The following is a 19,526-nucleotide window of genomic DNA, read 5'->3' as shown; positions in this document are numbered from 1 at the left end:
CACTGGGCTATGCAGTAGCCCAATGGGAAGGGCCCACCTTGCAGACCGGAGTTCCACTCCTATTAGGAGCGAATTTTCCGCGATCTCATACGGATGGGATTCTTGCATCCTTGCAGTACGAGTTGTTTTGGTTTTATTTTCTTTTTTTGAGAAATTTTGTTTTTTTCTCGTGCAAACATTCTACTCACATACATAACCAACAGACCCCTTATTGGTCATGTGGCAACACGGGGACGAAATCATTATTCTGACCTTTTCAACTATGTTTGTCAGAAACCGATCATGGTATAAAAGTATTTCATGATCTCACTCTTTTAACAACACCATAGCGCGTGGCGTTACCGAGCTAGATAGTGTTTCTGCCGTTGCCTATTGCCAGTCCGAACACGCGTACGCCAGAAACGTCGAGTTAGATCCTGTTTTTGAAAATGCCACTGACCCTGACGTTTCTATGTAGGGCAGCAACACCAAAGGCCTTGGCGTTTCCAAACAACATAGAAACGCCAAGGTTTTTGGCGTCGATGCCCTACATAGAAATCCCAAGGTCGATGGCGTTTTCAGAAACGTCATCCAGCTCGGTTTTTCTGGCATGTCACGTACGCTTGCTCGGCCTGACAATGGACATGGGCAGAAACGTTATCTAACTCGGCGTTTCTATGTTGGGCAGCAACGCCACGGGCTATGGCCTTGTCAAAAGGGTCAGCTCGTAAAATACTTTCATATCGAGTTTAATTTGTGACAAAAATTATTGAAAAGGTCAACTCCATTGGGTCAGTTATGGGCTACTTATTTTCTGGAAAGGGAACATGATTGTTCTAGAACACAAAAACCAGAACACACGCACGCCTAGGGCACCCGCCACCATCTAGAACACAAAAACCAAAACACACGCACGTCCTAGGGCACCCGCTGCCGCCCTCCCCAGTGAATTTTTGGTCCCCTCGGCTCCGTCTGCCATCTCGGCGCTGAGAGGTGAGAGGACCACGCATATTGAAGGGTTCTACGTTGTTCGTCATCTTTTTTGTGAGAAGAAATTTACTATCTTTCTTTTGGCTGTGTCATGAGATTACAGAGTTTTTTGTCCTTGAATATTCGATTATGCAGATCTAATGAACTTTTTTGTTAGTTTGATTGTTTGTGGACTTGAACTTTATTTATTGATACCATGGTAAACATATTGTGATCAGACGGCCTGCACTTCTAGGGTATCATCACTGGCCCAAGTAAGTTCATGGATCAAGGCTTCCCATCTTTCTAGATGGGCGACTCAAGGTATTTTCAAAAACATTTATTAGTAATGTTCATGCGGTTGAAAGCGTGACAACATCGTTGCTCTATTCTAATTGCAGCCTCTTTATCGAAATATTTGGATTATTTCTTCTAGCTGAGATTAATATATAATGTTGATACGTCTTCAATGTATCTATATTTTTTATTGTTCCATGTTGTTATTTTATCATTCATAGATGTCATATAATCATTTTATAGCAACTTTATATCATTTTTTGAGAGTAACCTATTGACATAGTGCCCAATGCCAGTTGTTGTTTTTTGCTTGTTTTTTCCTTCGAGGAAAATGAATATCAGATGAAGTTCAAATGCCATAATTTTTTTTAAGATTGTTTTCGGACCAGAAGGAAACTTGAGGCCCAGGGAAGCCTACAAGGGGAGGCCCAGGCAGCCCACTAGGCACCAGGCGCGCCCTGGGCCCCTGGCACGCCCTGGTGCCTAGTAGGGGCCTCGGGCACCTCCTCCACAGCCTCTCAGCTCTATAAATACCTAAATATCCAGAAACTCTAGAGGAGCCGACGAAAAATCGTTTCAGCCATTGAAAGTTCCAGAAGCAACGAGATTCAATCTAGAGCTGTTCCGGCACCTTGCCAGAGGGGAACACAGTCACGGAGGGGTTCATCATCCTCACTGGTGCACCTCCAATGATGCGTGAGTAGTTTATATCAGACCTACGAGTCCGTTGGTAGTAGCTAGATGGCTTTGTCTCTCGTTTTGCTTCTCAATACAATGGTCTCTTGGAGATCTATTTGATGCAATTCTTTCTTTTGCGGTGTGTTTATGATCACATCTATGAAATTACATACATACTTGATTATTATAGCCTTGTATTTGGGTTTTGTTTAGCCAACTTGATCTTTTTATTTTGCAATTGAAAGAGGTGCTTTGTGATGGTTTCGATCTTGCGGTGCTCAATCTTAGTGACAGAAAGAGACATGACATGCATGTATCATTGCTATTAAGGATAAAACAATGGGGTCTATTCCTACATCAATAGATCTTGTCTAAATCATGTCATTTTCTTGAAGCATTACTTCATTTCTCCGTGAACATAATACACTAGATGCATGCTGTATAGTCGTCGATGTGTGGACTAATAGTAGTAGATGCAAGCAGGAGTCGGTCTACTTATCTTGGACGTGATGCCCATATACATGATTATTGTCTTCGATGTCGTCAAAATTATTTGCTCTTTTATCAATTGCCCAACAGTAATTTGTCTACCCGTCGTTTGCTATTTTCTCGGGACAAGCCACTAGTGAAACCTAAGGCCCCGCGTCTACTTTACATCATCTATTTGCAAGATCTATTTTGTTATTCACATTTCCAATTTATTTATTCTTTTATTTTCAGATCTATATTATCGAAAGGCCCAAAAATACCTTGCTGCGTTTTATTTACCATTACTTTATTTGCATCTATCAATCTATCTTTTTACCATTTTATTTTACCCATGAAGGATTGACAACCCTACACGCGTTGGGTTGCGAGGATTTGTTATTTGTGTGCAGGTACCGCTTAATAATCTTGTTGATCTTCCTACTGGATTGATACCTTGGTTTCATAACAGAGGGAAATACTTGTCGTCGATCTCCAACATCACCCTTTAAGCTTGGAGGGAAACCAACGCAATCAGTGAGGAGTGAACTGCGAAGAAGGTGTTTATGAGAGATTTCATTGTAATCTATCTTTCTCTCTCTCCCTCCCTCCCCTCCCCCTCCCTCTCCCTCTCCCCTCTCTCTCTCCCTCTCTCTCTCTCTCTCTCTCTCTCTCTCTCTCTCTCTCTCTCTTTCTCGTTCTCTCTCTCTCACCACTAGTGACACCGATGGCTTATAGGACGTTGTTGCCGTCCGCGAGGCCCTCGTTGGAGGAGGCTTCTACGAGGATGATCGATGATGCAACATCACGGTCGAGGGACCGAAGTCAGGTACGATGGACGACCTCGCCAGTGACCGCAACATCCAGGTAGCGTGGGATGAGTTGTGCTACTACTAAACTACATGGTGGCACTGGGGATACAGATGATGTTGGGATGTTGGCAGGTGGCAATTCCGTAACCGTTACGGCGATGAGGCGCGCACATAGGTGCGTGTTAAGCAACCACAGCCCAGCAATGAGCGTGACTTCTAGGAGCGGCGCAAGTGGTGGACAAGATTGCCTTCCGGACTTGCGATGAGCGATCGTGCGTCTACCGTCAGATAGGGGAAGGAGGCCACGGTCTGATGGGGCCCACCACCAAGGATATTGTTGCTTTGGAGGGATCCCCGACTCGGCGACACAGGATAGGCAGACGAGTATCAGTCTCCAGGCGCAGCCGGACCTCGATGATCTACACATGTGTCGTGCCATGCGGGCGGTGAAGCTTCGTGACATTGAGGCCACTACAAGTATGGAGATCTGCACGAACTTTTCTATCTTGCATTTCTATGATGATTATATTATTTTAAATGTAAAAAAACTCGGGGTATCTTTGGGTAATAATGGGAATGCAGTCTCAAAATCTACGAATGACATTTTAGACTTAGAGGATGAGAGGGCTATGGAGAAGGTTAGAAATATTGCGGCGGTAAAGCCTATGAATGATTCATATATTAATGCACTTCGGATGGAGGCGTTACAGTGTCCATGTGAGGATCTTGCGACACCATCATTGATGCCAGAAGAGGATAGTGAGATCGGTTCGAAGGGGTATATGGTGGATCCGCAATCCAATGCATGCGCATAGTCTGATACCGGTTATATGGATCGGATGGCTGAACAAGATAAGCCAAAACGTCGTGGAATAAGAAGGTTTATCCTGAATCTACGGTTCACAGAAGCGCAAGACTTCAGACTGCAAAAATAATTATGATGAAAGATGAAAGGAAACTTTTGGAATAGCAGAGGTCTAGTGGATTTGGCTCAAAGAAGATTTCTAGCAGAACCAACACTTGAGCACAAACTTGATTTTATCGCACTTATGGAAACCGGTGGAGATAATTTCGCACCATAACTTTTTAGTACTCTCTCCGGTGGTATCGATTTTGATTGGTACTGTCTACCGCCAAGAGGATGGTCTGATGGGATCTTACTTGGGGTATGGTGCGAGATGCTCGAAGTCCAAAACGCAGTGTTCGGTGACTTCGCCGTCAAATTTAGAGTGCACTTGAAGGAGGATGGGTTCCAATGGGTGTTTGTAGCAGTGTACGGTGCCGCCCAGCCGGAGCTAAAGATGGACTTCTTGGCAGACCTTGTCCGGATTTGTGGGGACGAGCGGCTATCGGTTTTAGTTGGAGGAAACTTTAATATCATTAGGCAAAGATAACGAAAACTTTGATGGCAGATGGTCATTCTTAATTAATACAATAATTGAGAGCCTAGATTTGCGAGAGACGGAGCTATTCGGCAAAAAAATTACTTGGGAAAACGCTTTGCCTAATCCAGCATTTGAGAAGTTGGATCGGGTTCTTACTAGTGTGGATTGGGAGTAGAAATTCCCTCTAGTGACAGTGAGAGTGATGCCGAGAGGGATTGGTGATGATACCCCACTTCTTGTTGACTCAAGGGAAGCAACTCATGCGGCTAACAAGAACACTTTCTCTTTCGAGTTAGCATCGTTTGAGAGAGAAGGCTTTGTGGACCTCATAGCATCGGGGGAAGATCGAATGTCTATAAATGAAAAAATAAAATTAGACACGTGAGGCAGTTCCTACGGGTTGGGCAAAACATGAGAGTGGCAGATATAAGATGGAGAAAGAAAGACTTCTTAATCTTATAAATGTGCTAGACATTAAAGTCGAATCCATGGTGTTAGATGAAAATGAGAGGACATCTAGAGTGGAGGCAGAAGAAAAACTCAAACAGCTCCTCGGAGCAGAGAAGTTGAAATGGGCACTTAGAGCCAAAGTGAGATAGGTAGTACAAGGTCATGACAACATGCAGTTTTCCTATTTGACTGTGAATGGGAATTACAGAAAGAAAAAATATTTTAACTTGAGCAAGATGAAGGGACAATTGTCGGGCATGAAAACCTGAAACTGTATGTCTCTCAATATTATAAGCAACTATTCGGGGCTTCTGAAGAAAAAATTGTGTCGATGGATGAGCAGATGGTCGGTGATATTCCTTAGCTTGGAACAGGCGAGCATGAAATATTAACCGCATCATTTACGGAGAAAGAGGTGTTTGAGGCAATATCACAAATCAAGATCCATAAGGCTCCAGGTCTGGATGGATTTCCAGCTGAGTTTTATAAGAGATGCTCACACATTATTAAAGGTGATCTACTTCCAATGTTTCTCGACATGTTTAATGGCCACTTGTATATTTTCCACCTAAACTTTGGGACAATCACGTTGTTGCCAGAGAAGGAGGGGGCGGTGCGTATTGAAAAATCCGGCCTATTTGCTTGGTCAGTGTGAGCTTCAAAATATTTAGAAAGGTCGGAACAAATAGATTGGTGCAGATTGCACATGCTGTGGTGTAGCCTTGTCATACAGCTTTCATGTTGGTCAGGAACATATTAGAGGGTGTGGTTGTCTTTCATGAAACCCTGCATGAAGTTAACTCGAAGAAACTAGATGGGGTTATCTTCAAGGTGGATTTTCAGAAAGCTTATGATAAGGTTAAATGGTCATTCCTACAACAAGCCTTACGTATGAAAGGATTTGATGAGATATGGAGGAAACACATTGAATCTTTTGTACAAAAAGTAAGCGTTGTAATGAATGTTAATGATGATATTGGTCATTACTTTCAAACACACAAAGGTCTTCGACAGGGAGACCCAATGTCCCCTATCCTATTCAATGTTGTTGCCGACATGTTGGCAATTCTAATATAAAGGGCGAAAGAGGAAGGCCAGGTAGGTGGACTAGTACCACATCTAGTGGATGGTGGTGTGTATATTCTACAATACTCTAATGACACTATCTTGTTTATGGAACACGATATTGCAAAAGCCAGCAACATGAAACTTATAATATGCTTATTCGGTCAGTTGTCTCGCTTGAAAATTAATTTTCACAAGAGTGAATTGTTCTGTTTTGGGAGAGCCAAAGATGAACACGATATATATAAACAATTGTTCAAATGTGAATTGGGAAGCCTGTCGTTCAGTTATCTAGGAATACCAATTCACCACCATAAGCTATCAAACAAAGAGTGGAAGTGTATTGAGGATTGTTTTGAGAAAAAACTGAGCTGTTAGAAGGGTAAGCTTATGTCTTACGGAGGAAGGGTGATATTGATTAACTTGGTTCTTACAAGTATGTCTATCTCCCCTCTGTCCTTCTTCGAGGTACTGGTTGGGGTATGCAAAAGGTTGCACTTCTACCGATCCCGCTTTTTTTGGCAGAGTGGTGAAGTCAAGAGGAAATACAGGCTTACTAGCAAGGTGGGATATTATTTGCAGACCAAAGGACCAGGAAGGTCTAGGGATTGAGAATTTAGAGGTAAAGAACATATGTCTGCTCAGTAAATGGTTGTTCAGACTATCTGTAGAGACAGGAGGTATGTGGGTACAAATTTTGCATAATAAGTACTTGCAATCTTAAAGCATTGGCCTAGGTCACAGTCAGATCCAATGATTCACCATTCTGGAAAGGCTTGATGAAAAAGAAAGCGGTCTTTTTCCATAGAGCTAAATTTATCATGGGAAATGGAGAGTCCACGAGATTTTGGTAGGATACGTGGTTGGGGGAGATGCCTCTAGTCATACAATATCGATCTGTCTATAATATTGTGCAACGTAAGGAGGCGTACGTCCATACAATATGACAGTCCGATCCTCTAAATATTCAACTCCAACGAGCTTCAATAGGTCATCGATGGGAGGCTTAGTTACACTTAGTCAGAAGACTCATGGATGTCCAGTTATCAGAGGATCCTGATAGGCTTCGTTGGAAGCTAACAACTAATGGCATATTTATAGTGAAATCAATGTATTGGAACCTTATTGACACAACACCAATTTCCATGTCGATTCATATCTGGAAGGTCAAAGTACCCTTACGAATCAAAGTCTTCATGTGGTTTGTTCACAAGGAGGTGATTCTCACTAAGGATAATTTGGCAAAACACAATTGGGAGGGAAGTAAACGGTATCGCTTTTGTGGTCATGATGAAACTATCAAACACCTTTTTCTCCAATGTCCGCTAGCAAAACTAGTATGGTAAATAGTTCGCATAGCCTTTAATATCATATCTCCGGATAGCATTAAAACTTTGTTTGGGACGTGGCTAAATTGAGTGGCCATAATTATTGCTAGACATATTCATATAGGAGTATGTGGGTTGCTTTCGGCTATATGGAACTGCAGGAATGACACGACTTTTAACCGAGAAACGCATATAATATTTTGCACGGACTTTAGACGGCATCGGCGTTGATCCGTACATGGTCGTTACTCACTCGTGCGGAAACCAGGAAGCCTTTGGTTACATGTCTATTTGGTGGGAAATGGTAGCTCGGGATATCTACAACCGATTTGAATGGCGGTCCAGTAATAGATTAGATGGTTAGGCATCTAGGCCTTTATTAGCCAGTTGTGGCATCTTTTGGTGTATTTTGAATTATTTTTCTGCTCCTTTAGAGCTTGTTTGAGACCATAGATATGATTACGTTGTTTAATAAAGTGGTTGGATGCATAGTATTGATGCACAGGCCGGAGGGATTCCTCCTTTCCCAAAAAAATGACCGAGCAACCGTTACTAGCCGTTGGTGCATGGGAAAACCAGCCAATTGCCTGACCATCTCGGCAGCTCGCTTGCTTGACCCAGTAAAGATAGAAAGACTCACAAGGTTCCAGCCCCTCATGCCTCATCTTGTTGACAAAGGATTTTCTTGGTTCCATTTTTGTTATGTTGTCTCCGACGCGCCATGTCCCCGCCTCAATTTGATGGTGGTCTGAAACAAAGCCTTGGTGGAGGTTGATACTGATGTTGTTCCGCACTCCCCTTAACCGACTTGCCCAAAATCAGGGGTAGTCCGGGATGCTACCTTGTCTCGGGGGGAGGGGATTCTCCACCTGTCTCGGACCGTGGAGGATGGATTGAGGTGCGTGGGAGTAAGTGATGTGCATATGCTTCTAGCGGTGGCATGGCTTTGCCACCGCAAGAGCGCCTGATGGTTAGTCCGACTGACCATGCGATCAACGTTAAATGGGTGGATAGATGATATTTCTATTGCCTCAGCGGCAAGCATGTTCATGAAGGATTGTGGTATGCAATCTTGTTGTGAAGGTGGCGCAAACTACAGCAACATCATTATGTCTAGAGAATTTTCTCAGCAAGGTAACTTGTCCGCTCCCATAACCTCTGTTTGGGACGCCGGTGCGTTCGTATGGGGAGGAGAATGATGGATGACGAACGGGCGTCTGGATAGGAATAACAAGACGTGCAACATCTCTGACATACAAGCACGCTAGTTATAGGATGTTAGAGGCTTTTGGTGAGCTGTCGGAAGTGAGAAAAGGAGAGAGTCTAAAGAAAAAGGTGTAAGCATACATGGACATGCACCAAAAATGGCTCTTAACGCAAGTGATCGAGGTGTTGAGCTCTTTGACGAGGGTTGCGGGGAAGTCAAAGTTGGGCCTCTCAGGATGTTTTCAGAAGATAATGTTAGCACATGTTTGTGTGATGCCGCGACAGAATAGTCATTCGATATGTACGGTATCCCTTCGACGAGTGGCGGTCAGTTTTATTGCACTTGAGCCTCGTCTACCTGTTTTGGGCCTTCGTGTCTGTCTCCGACGATATCCCTTGATGATGCATTTGTCTTGTCCCTATTCTCAAGTTCTAGTGCCTCTTTTTCACGTTTTCTTTTTTCCCTTTGTTTTTGGGTTTTCATTCCGTTTTTTCCGAACTAGCCGAGAATGTTAGATTTTCATGTCAGGCTTTTCTTATAAACCGGATCAACTCTTTTCTTCGTAATGAAACGCATGAACTTCTCTGTCCCTCTGGAGGCGTTCTGGAACGAAAGGTTGGGATAGTTTGACCATAATATAAGAATGTTTGACCATCAAAAGATCTTTGTTTCCTGAAACTTTGGAGTTGTGGAATAGTCTGAAAATGACTTGGAGCCAGTCTGTCCTGGTTGGGGCGTAGGATTTGAGATGAGCTGAGCTAGTTTAGTCCGGCTTGCGGAAGCATATTCAGTGACTTTGAATCATTAATCGACAGTATTAACTTACCAATAAATATGCTGGTGGTTAAATTTTTGATTGATATATTCGGCACAAACTGAAATGGCAAGCTACCATAAGTTCCCTGACAAGCTACCATAAGTTCCCTGTCTTTCTACATGCCCTAAGATTACTTCACGAAAGATGGTAGGTGCACCATTCTGAAACAAATGAATGTGTCACAAGTGTCACACTCGTATCGGATTCAGGATATAAAACTTGTTTTCTCCCATTTGTTTGACGAGAACCATAGACCACGCTAGAGCACAGTATAAACGCTAGAGCAGAGGTAGCTAGGTCGTGCTGCCACAACCAACCATTGTAGGCATATAGCTGAAGTTTCACGCGTAGAGGAAAATGGACGACATTGATCACAAAATTGTGTAACGCAAGCTTGGGAGGCATCAGTAATTGCATGCTGTGCACTAGTGGCAACGATGGAGCAAATCCATGGTAACCTGCTTGTGCGTAGGCGCCAATTGGATTATGTAGGACTATGGCGGTGATGAACTGTGACTTCTTCCAGTGTGGATTGAGGGAGAAAAGAGACGTCGTACTTCGGACCGGCTGGAGATCACAAGGCAAACACACCAGGACATGTGCTTTCTGTGCAACGCGCGTGACGAGACCATTGGAGATCCACTGCTATCCTACGTCTACATTCGTGCAGTTTTGGCCAGTGTGATGGCAGTGTGGGGTGTACAGCATATCGGCGCCTACCAGAGACCAAGGATTGCCTGGCTCGTGCACCTCGCCCGCTTTTGGCACAGCCTCTCCCAGTGCACATGTCCAATACCGTGTGCATGCGTCCTCCTGGTAGGGCTACAAGTAGAAACCAAGAAGTATTGTTCTAGTAGCTAGCCTGTACCATTTTCATGCGTGTAACCAGCCCTGTAACTTGTACCGTGGATTTGTGAAGCAACACAAAAAATCGAAAGCTATTCTTCGTGCGCGTGTGTTTGGTGCTTCTGGTCGACTGGACGCTGTGTACGTGCGAGGGTTGTTGCTTTGTTCGTACGGTTGAAGTCAGCTTCGTGTGACGTGGTTGCAGCTGCACGAGTGCTCTGTGACGGGATTCGGCAAACACACGCCCTGTCCTGCACACTGAAGAATTTAGAAGCATAAAAACGACATTAGCTTTAGACCAAGCGAATCATTTGGAGGGCAGAATTCTGCACCGAGCTACGGCAAGCTTGCCGTAGAGTGGGACACCCTCATGGCGATCTACATACCTCCTCGGCGCCGAAGCGGCACGGACCGGGTGACCGCACGTGCCCCATATGCACAGTGCTAGAGATGGCAATCTATACTTATACTAATTATAAACTAGAAATTCCCACGTTAATCAAATTTTACAAGCCGTTAATCACGTGGGACTCTGAATTATAACGGTGTTGATCAGTCCATGTAATCCACGGCCATCTAACCATCAATAAGGCAATGAAAAAAAAGAGACTCATCCATGGCTCCACGTCTCTCCACCCATGTATTATAACGCTGTAGAGTAGTCCATGTAATCCACGGCCATCTAACCATCAATCAGGCAATGAAAAAAAAAGACTCATCCATGGCTCCACGTCTCTCCACCTATGTATTATAACGCTGTAGATTAGTCCATGTAATCCATGGCCATCTAACCATCAATCAGCCAATGCAAAAAAACATCAAAAAGAGAGACTCCTCCATGACTCCACGTCTCTCCACCCATGTCCATCCGCACCTGTCCTACTACCTATGTTCCTCATCCTCCATCTCGCGTCATCTTTTCTTTGGGACATCGATGACTTTGGTGATCCACCCAAGTTTGAATCAGTGTAAAAGAATTGGGTACAATCAGATCCATCATCTAATGAAGCCTGTGATCCTGTTCCTCTCCAATCTAAAAATCTCGATTCAGATCCATCCTCTCCGGCAGCCTATGATCCTGTTCCTCTCCAATTTAGAAATCAGTAATATAACACCTATTTCCAATCCAGTAGATGAATTTGTCACCGCATAGTTGATGCAGCAGAGGAGCTGTACCAATGACTGATTGAGGCATGCACATGTCTACTGCAAGACTCTCTGCCTAAGTTTCATAGAAGAAAAACTTATCCCTAAAAGGCCCGCCGTCACGACGGCAGGCTATTGTTTCCTTCTGTTTGCTGCCTCTCCCGACCAGATCATCATCAAGCGTCCCCTACATCCGCTCTTGATTCCATCCATGCTGGAATCGATCAAAAAGATAGGGGTATGATCCAGTCCATCCTCTCCTGCAGCCTATGTCAAACTTATATACATATAATCACATATCATTAATTTGTACCACCACGATTTGAAGCAATCAACACATCATTTTTTGCGTGCGTATCAGTTCTGTTCTCAGCCGAATGGATCCAGAAAGGTATCGACTGGCTGATGTGTACATGAGTGACTTGCTTCAGGATGTCAACCTGCTTCATCGCTGTCGTAAGCACTCGAGCTGGCGGTGTCTTGCACCAACACTGCACGTGATTCTGTTCCTCTCCAACAATTGAAATCTGGAATCTTATTAGCTTTCAAATTCTTGACATGCAGAAATTAATCAAGTGCCTACTTTTAGGTAGCTAATGATTTTATCTAACGAAGGTTGATATAGAGAAGTAACCACACCATCCAATCTTTGAGACAGATTGGACGTCCATCATAGCTACAAGGCTGCCAGCTAAGAACTATGGCAGACTGGTGGTGAGCTGTTTACATGCTCAACACTGTTTGATTTTCTCGCTGCATCCACTTGGCAAATACTCCCTCCGTCTCAAAATAACTGTCTCAAGCTTAGTATAATTTTGTATTAGAGCTAGTACAAAGTTGAGACACTTATTTTGGGACGGAGGGAGTAACTCACAACCCTTGAATCACCTGCTCATAATTTTACTGCATTTCAGTGAACTATGCATTAGTTTTTCTTTACCTTGAGAATGTTAACTTGGGTTTTAATTAAATGGCAGTGTAATTTTTTTTATCTTATTCATGTATTTACCTTTTCTTAAAGTTGTGACGAGCAAATTCAGCAAATTTAACTGGTGGAGAAATATCTTCTTTGCTGGTCTCATACGAAAGGAGACGTCTTTGTCTTCCAAGATGGAGAATGGAGTTCCATGAAGCAAGAGTAAGATATAAATCAAGTCACACTTTTTTATTTTTCCGTTTACTATTTCATTGCACCATATTGTATATTATATTTATTAATTGAAAGCACCATATAAGGCTCAATGTTAATCCTAGAAAACTACTTACAATTAACAATTAGATCTTAATTACATGACTGGAATTAAATGATATACAAAAGTATATTTGCATGCTTAGCAGTCCATATACGTTAAGGACTCTTGATCTGATGGATCCAAAAGTGTCCATGCATGTTAGGTGAGGAAAGTATAATCTAAGACCTCCTAACAAGAAATTTACAAATAATAATTATATCTTAATTTTACGACTAGAATGAAATGATATATGGAAATATATTGTATCATGCTTAGCAGTCAATATACATTTAGAATTCTTGATCCAATCGGCCCTAAAGTGTCCACGCATGTTAGATGTGACGAAACGTGTTAACTCAGAGCCTCAGACCAACTAACAAGCTACATATCTTTTTTCCATGAATCGTTGTACTAATTCATTTACCCATGCATGGTTGCCGCTGCTAGCAGTACATCACAGGTCAATGCATGTTTGTTCTCTATGTTAAAAATCTGCGTACATTACCTAGGTCTGTTGTACGTACGTCTAGGTATGACGGATAATTATTCTCTTACTCCCAAAAAAGAACTAATTGTTCTCTTCCAAAAAAACAGGTACACAATGGTAATGCGTGCAACCTGCATACAATATCAATCCTGGCAATAAATCATATTTATAATATTTTGTATTTTCTCAAATTTGTATATCTTATGCGCTTAGTGTTATCAAAAAATATAACGAAATTAGCGCAGCAAAATTCTAAATCTATTTGTAAAATATATGTATGACGAAACCTATATTTTAAGATAATTATAAACTTCTAAAGGAGTGCAAATGCGTCTGAAAATCATGGATTTTAGACGTGAATGTGTACATTTTTATTTGGGAAATAAATATGTGTGTTTTAAGTACAGTAAACAAAATATGAAATGAATATGCACAAAACAATATGAGGCAGTGTAATCAACATACATCTTTGTTCATATACTAATCAAAAGAAGGAATGTGCTCACGTCCAAAATAAAATACGGCATAGGTGTCACTAGATAAAGCTATAGGTCATAACTGAACCGGTCAAAGAAAGGTATGCCACTACTTTTGTTGATTGCTTAGTTGAGTTGTTGGAATGATATTCTAAACTCAACCAGATTTTCAAAATATGAGAAATGTAACACCTCCAATAGACTAAGGAGGTTTCAATATACAAAGAGTTTAAGACTAACCGTGAAAGTGTGACTTGATGGAGAGCGCGAGAGAGCACATTTCGATTGGGCGGAGATTGGCCGACTTTTGTTGAATAACATTCCAACTATTATTGTGGGACAAAGGTTAACGCAAAACTATGATAAATATAAAGATCGTGCTAGACCCACTATGTTGTAAGTATATCCATATCAAATTGGAATTGCATTCACATGTATTTTTCTACGCTATGACTAGCCCGTGTGGATGCACGGGGTTTACGACTAGTTCACATAGGCAAGGAGCATGTAGGAATTCATTCGCGAGGCTCTTGGATAGATTAGGAGGCCCAGGATCATGCGGAGTTCCTCTAATTCAGGACCAATAACACTGGACGATGCCGTTGTTTATTCTGCCTGATCTTTATCGCCATGGCTTGGACCCTCTCGACGACTCGCAGTTAGATTGTGATACAACGGAATTTTTGAGACACGCGTATGACTCCTTTAAATTCATGGTTTTTTGCAGCATTGACACCAATTCTCTAGGCAGCGCGACCGGGCGCGCCTCAACGTTATGTTGGACGCTTTTCTGGCAACGGCGCGGCGTCTGGCTTCCATTAAGGACCTAAGATGTACCGTCACTAGGTGGTTTTTTTCTCGTTTCTTTTACTTTATTTGGGTTAGACTGTGCCGTCGCCCCGGCTCCTATGTGTGGCAATCCACATAATCTTTACGTGCACGGCAGCAAGGGTCATGTGGGAATTCATTCGCGAGGCTCTTGGACCCGCCTGGGAGGCCCAGGACCATGCGGAGTTCCTCCGGTTCAGGGCCGGTAACACTGGACGACGTCGTCGTTTATCCCGTCTGATCTTTACCGCCATGGCTTGGACCCTCTCGACGAATCACAATAAGATTGTGATACAACGTATTTTTTGAGGCAGACGTCTTATTCTTTCTTTTAAGTTCATGGTTTTTATGCAGCATTGGCACCCATTCTCTAGGCCGCTCGACCGGGCGCGCCTGGATGTCAGGTTGGACGCTCTCCTGGCAACGACGTGTCGTCTGGCTTCAATTAAGGACCTAAGCCTAACCGCCACTATGTGTTTTTTTCTCGTTTCTTTTACTTTTTTGGGCTAGATTGTGCCGTCGCCCCGCCTCCTATGTGTGTGTGAACTTATGTGCGGGTTGTCTGAATCGTTGTTTTATTTATAAAGCTGGGCAAAAGCTTATTTCGAGAGTATCTACATACGTTCTTTGCACTATCGGAATCTAAGATTTTTCCTAGTATTACTCTGAGGTTATTGGTGGAGTGGAATTCATCAGGTACTCAGAGCAACTCTAGCAGACCCCGCGTTCGTCCGGCCCGCAAAACGTATTTGCAGTTTGCGTAAAAACATCTATGCGGGTTGGCGCGCACGGACGCGGATGCAGACCCCACATAACGGACCCGTAAAAGAGCATATTCGTGGAATATGCTTTGGTGGGGAAAAGCGCGGGCTGAAATGTCCCCCACTAACCGCTTTTGCTCATATGCAGGACACCGCAGCGGTGAGGTGGAAACCCACGAATACGCGGGTTGGGGCCGAGATTTTGCCGTGCCCCGCAAAAATATTTACGGGCCGGGGCGGGATGCGGGGTCTGATCGGACATGTTTTCCCGCCCCGATCCGCATTTTGACGGTTATTTTCCGGATCGGGGTGGAATGCGGGATTTGCTAGAGTTGCTCTTACAAGACATAACCTTTGCCAAGTTCGACCTACAAAGCCGCGGGAAAAAGATTGATGACCGTGGGATATCCAGGTAGATCCATATCAAAAATTATTGCCATTAGGCCTGAAGTGTGGCTCAAGCAAGTTTCAGGATATACCTAGGCTGGCTTCACATCTTGAAGCCCATTGTGCTGTTGTCTACCATAATGTCCACCCGCAAAATCACTATTTGAGTAGTACACTTTTCAAAGATCACTTCTAACTCTCTAGGTTGCAACAAGTGGCGCACTGCATTCGTGTCAATTGTCGTAATATGGGAGTTTTCCCTTTTCATAGGCTCGTATTTTTAAAACGTTTTATCTGCTAAACCGTGCATCTAAATCTTGAACCGTTTTCATCGTTAGGTTTCTCACGTCGAGATCTTCAAAACTAGATCCCAAGTTGATTGGTTTTGACGAACTTTCTTTTTCATAAAAAAAAGGGACCCAAAAAAACCGTGCCTCTCGCGGTATGAAATAAAACAGAAAACGTGTTTTTTCTGCGTTTTTTTCGTGCTTCTCATGAAGGAAAAATCGTGCATCTTACGGAAATAAAACCGTGTCTCTCGCGAAAAAAATAAACGTGTTTCTTTCCTTTTTGTGAGGCACATGGCGTGCCTCTCACGAAGGTAAAACCATGCCTCTCGCGGAAGCAAACCCGTCCTTCTCGTAAAACAAACAAAAAACTCATTTTTCTTCCTTTACGAGAGGCACGGCCATGCCTCTCGCGAAAGCAAAACTGTTCCTCTTGCGAAGCAGTCGCAGCAGGGGCGAGCATGCCCGGAGTAGTGGCGGCAGGGGGGCTTGGGAAAGGGGGAGGTCACTTGTGGCGCGGGGAAGGAGCTGTGGCGGCCGGAGACGACGAGGAGGGGGCTTGGGGACACGCGGCGACGGGGACGAGGGCGCGCGAGTAGGTCTGGCGTCGGTGAGAGCCAATGGGCTCGGGATGGCAGGGCATCGGCGAGGGGAGACGACGCGGTCAGGCAGCCTGGCGGCCTCGAGGTGGTCGTCGGCGCCGTCACGCAAGAGGAGGAGAAGAAATTGGCGATGGGGATTTGAAAACTTTGCAAAGTCCCGCTTATAAAGGCCCACCTTTAGTCCTGGTTGAGGCCACCAACCGGGAATAAAGGCCTCTGCTTCACGCCTTTTGGGCTGCTGAAAATGACCTTTAGTCCCGGTTGCAGCCACCAATTGGGTCTAACAGTCATTTTCAGCAGCCCAAAGGGCGGGAAGCAGAGGCCTTTATTCCCGGTAGGTGGCCTCAACCGGGACTATAAGTGGGCCTTTAGTCCCGATTTAGGCCACCAACCGGTACTAAAGTTCTGCGGCAGGCACGGTGTCGGGCGGGTGGATGTTTAGTCCCACCTCCCTAGCTAAGAGGGGACGAGAGTGGTTTATAATAAGCGCCGTTGTGCCAACCGTCTCGAGCTTCTCTCTAATGCAGGCCTACAGGCCTAAGCGCATTCTCTCTACGTGTCGGCCTACTGGGCCTTCTGTGGGCCTCCATCCTTGCCCAACTAGCGTGTAGGGTTTCTAGTCGTATGCAGGCCGTGGTGGCCAGTAGGCGGCATTTGTTTTACATTAATACTTTTTAGTTCATTCTTTTTAACAACTAGATACTTTGATAATTTTAGTTAATAGTTTTTTGGTTCTTTTTAGTTCATTCTTTTTAACAAATCAATACTTTGATAAGTTTAGTTAATATTATTTTGACTCTTTTTAGTTCTTTCTTTTTTATATTAGTTCATTCTTTAGCTAAAGAACCCTGAAATTGAAAAGGTTAAAAGTTGGTAAGGTATCATCATTTCATCCACATAGCATGTGTTAAAAAGTTAAGAGGCTTACGTCAAAAACTGAATGCACTTCGTGTACCAAATGGACAATCTCTTTCGAAGTATCACAAAGGGATTCCATTTTTTTGAACTTATTTCAACTCCAGACTTTTTGTGCGTTCAACATACACCATTCAAAGCCACATCATCAATTTTCAACACTTTTTGACTTCATTTGGTATTTTTTGTGCATTTACTCTTTTTTTTAGCTAAATGAACTTCAAATTGAAAAGCATTAGAAATGAACTGTGAAAATGTTGAAAGTTGGTATGGTATAACCATTTCACCTACATAGCATGTGTTAAAAAGTTGAGAGGGTTACGGCAAAAACTGGATGCACTTCGTGTACAATCTAGACCATCTCAACTTTTTAGCACATGCTATGTGGGTTATTTTAGTTAATATTTTATTTGATTGTTTTAGTTCAATCTTCTTAACAAATAAATACTTTGATAATTTCATTTAATATTATTTTGATTCTTTTTAGTTCATTCTTTTTAGTTAATGCTTTAGTTGATTCTTTTTAGTTCATTATTTTTAGTTAAAATTTTAGTTGATTCATTCTTAACAAATAAGTACTAGATAATTTCAGTTAATATTATTTTGATTATTTTGATTTTTTTAGTTAATGTGTTAGTTGATTCTTTTTAGTTTATTATTTTTAGTTAATATTGTAGTTGATTCTTTTTAGTTCATTCTTTAAAAAAAATACTTTGATAATTTTAGTTAATATTATATTTAACTACAGTGATATTGTATATCAAAGCCATCATCAGAATAGTTCTGGAGAGATACTTTTTCTTCGCGTGTGTTCCTTGCTTAGTGCGCCGTAACCATGGACAATCTTCATCACATACATCACAAAGCTTTAGAAAGCTTGCTCACATCATACTAAATATTCTTACACACAAATCATACTTAAAAGGGACATAATAGAAATAATAGTTCAGATATCCATTACATAAAGTACTTCATAATTGAATATACCAATCCTACTCTTCCAGATTGCAAAGCTACTCGTCCGTATCAGGAGACCCCCAAGCACTACATAATAGAGATAAAAGTGTTCGCCATTGCAAACACTACTCGTCGTCCGTATCAGAATACCCGAAGCAGGAGATACTAGCGGTACGAGGTGACACTGTCCATAATTGCAGATTCTAATCCTGCAGTACAACTCGTATGCAACGCACCCATTCAACGTGGCATTCAGCTGGTATGTCAATACCCCAAGTTGACCTCACCTTGTTCTTGCCATTCGTTATATCAACGCTAGCAAAATATATGCCTCTACGAGGGAACTCCATGATTTTTGGACAGTGCTTGTCACTACTGCAACAACAAAATGCAACAAATGTGTTAAATACTATATTTTAGAACGAGTATAATAGAATAATAACAAGTATAATTCGGCAACGTATAATAAGAATCATAACAAGTATAATAAGAATCATAGCAACTTTCCTATTTCCTATGCATTCCCTATCCTATGAATCAAAAGAAGCCCCTAAACTATGACATGCTCGCACGATGGCCAATATGTAGCAGGAAAATTCTTATGCAATTTGCCTATCCTATTCCTATCCTCTGAATTCCTATTCCTATGCTATTTTCCTAATCCTCCTATTCCTATGCAATTTTCTATTCCTATGAAATTTTCCTATGAAAATCAAAGAAAAGCCCCATTCCTATATGAATCAAGGAAAAAGCCGCAGTTTTCCTATGCATTTTTCCTATGAATTATCAAGGAAAGTATGAAACGTTCTCAACATTCCCAATCCTCCATTTCCTATTCAATTTTCCTATCCTATGAATCAAAGAAAAGCCCCAATTAAAACTATGACAAGTTTCGTATTACCTTGCCCACTGAAAGACCATGACACGTTGTTTGAAACAAAGTTGGACGACGGCAACATCGTGACCATCGGTCGTGTACTCGAGATTGAGGCCCATGAACTTTGTTTATCCTCTTGAAGCCATTCCTCGAACATGGAATGAAAAACCTTCACTTTGGCGTTGTCGTTCGTGTAGACGACATTGAGATTAGTCATGCCATGTGCGAGGACCTTTCCGTAGTGAGTGATATGATTCATGGTGGAGGATGGGG

This window comes from Hordeum vulgare, chromosome 3H (assembly GCF_904849725.1).
Source record: "Hordeum vulgare subsp. vulgare chromosome 3H, MorexV3_pseudomolecules_assembly, whole genome shotgun sequence".
In the NCBI taxonomy this organism is placed as follows: Eukaryota; Viridiplantae; Streptophyta; class Magnoliopsida; order Poales; family Poaceae; genus Hordeum; species Hordeum vulgare.
Note: the sequence above shows the minus strand (reverse complement) of the source record.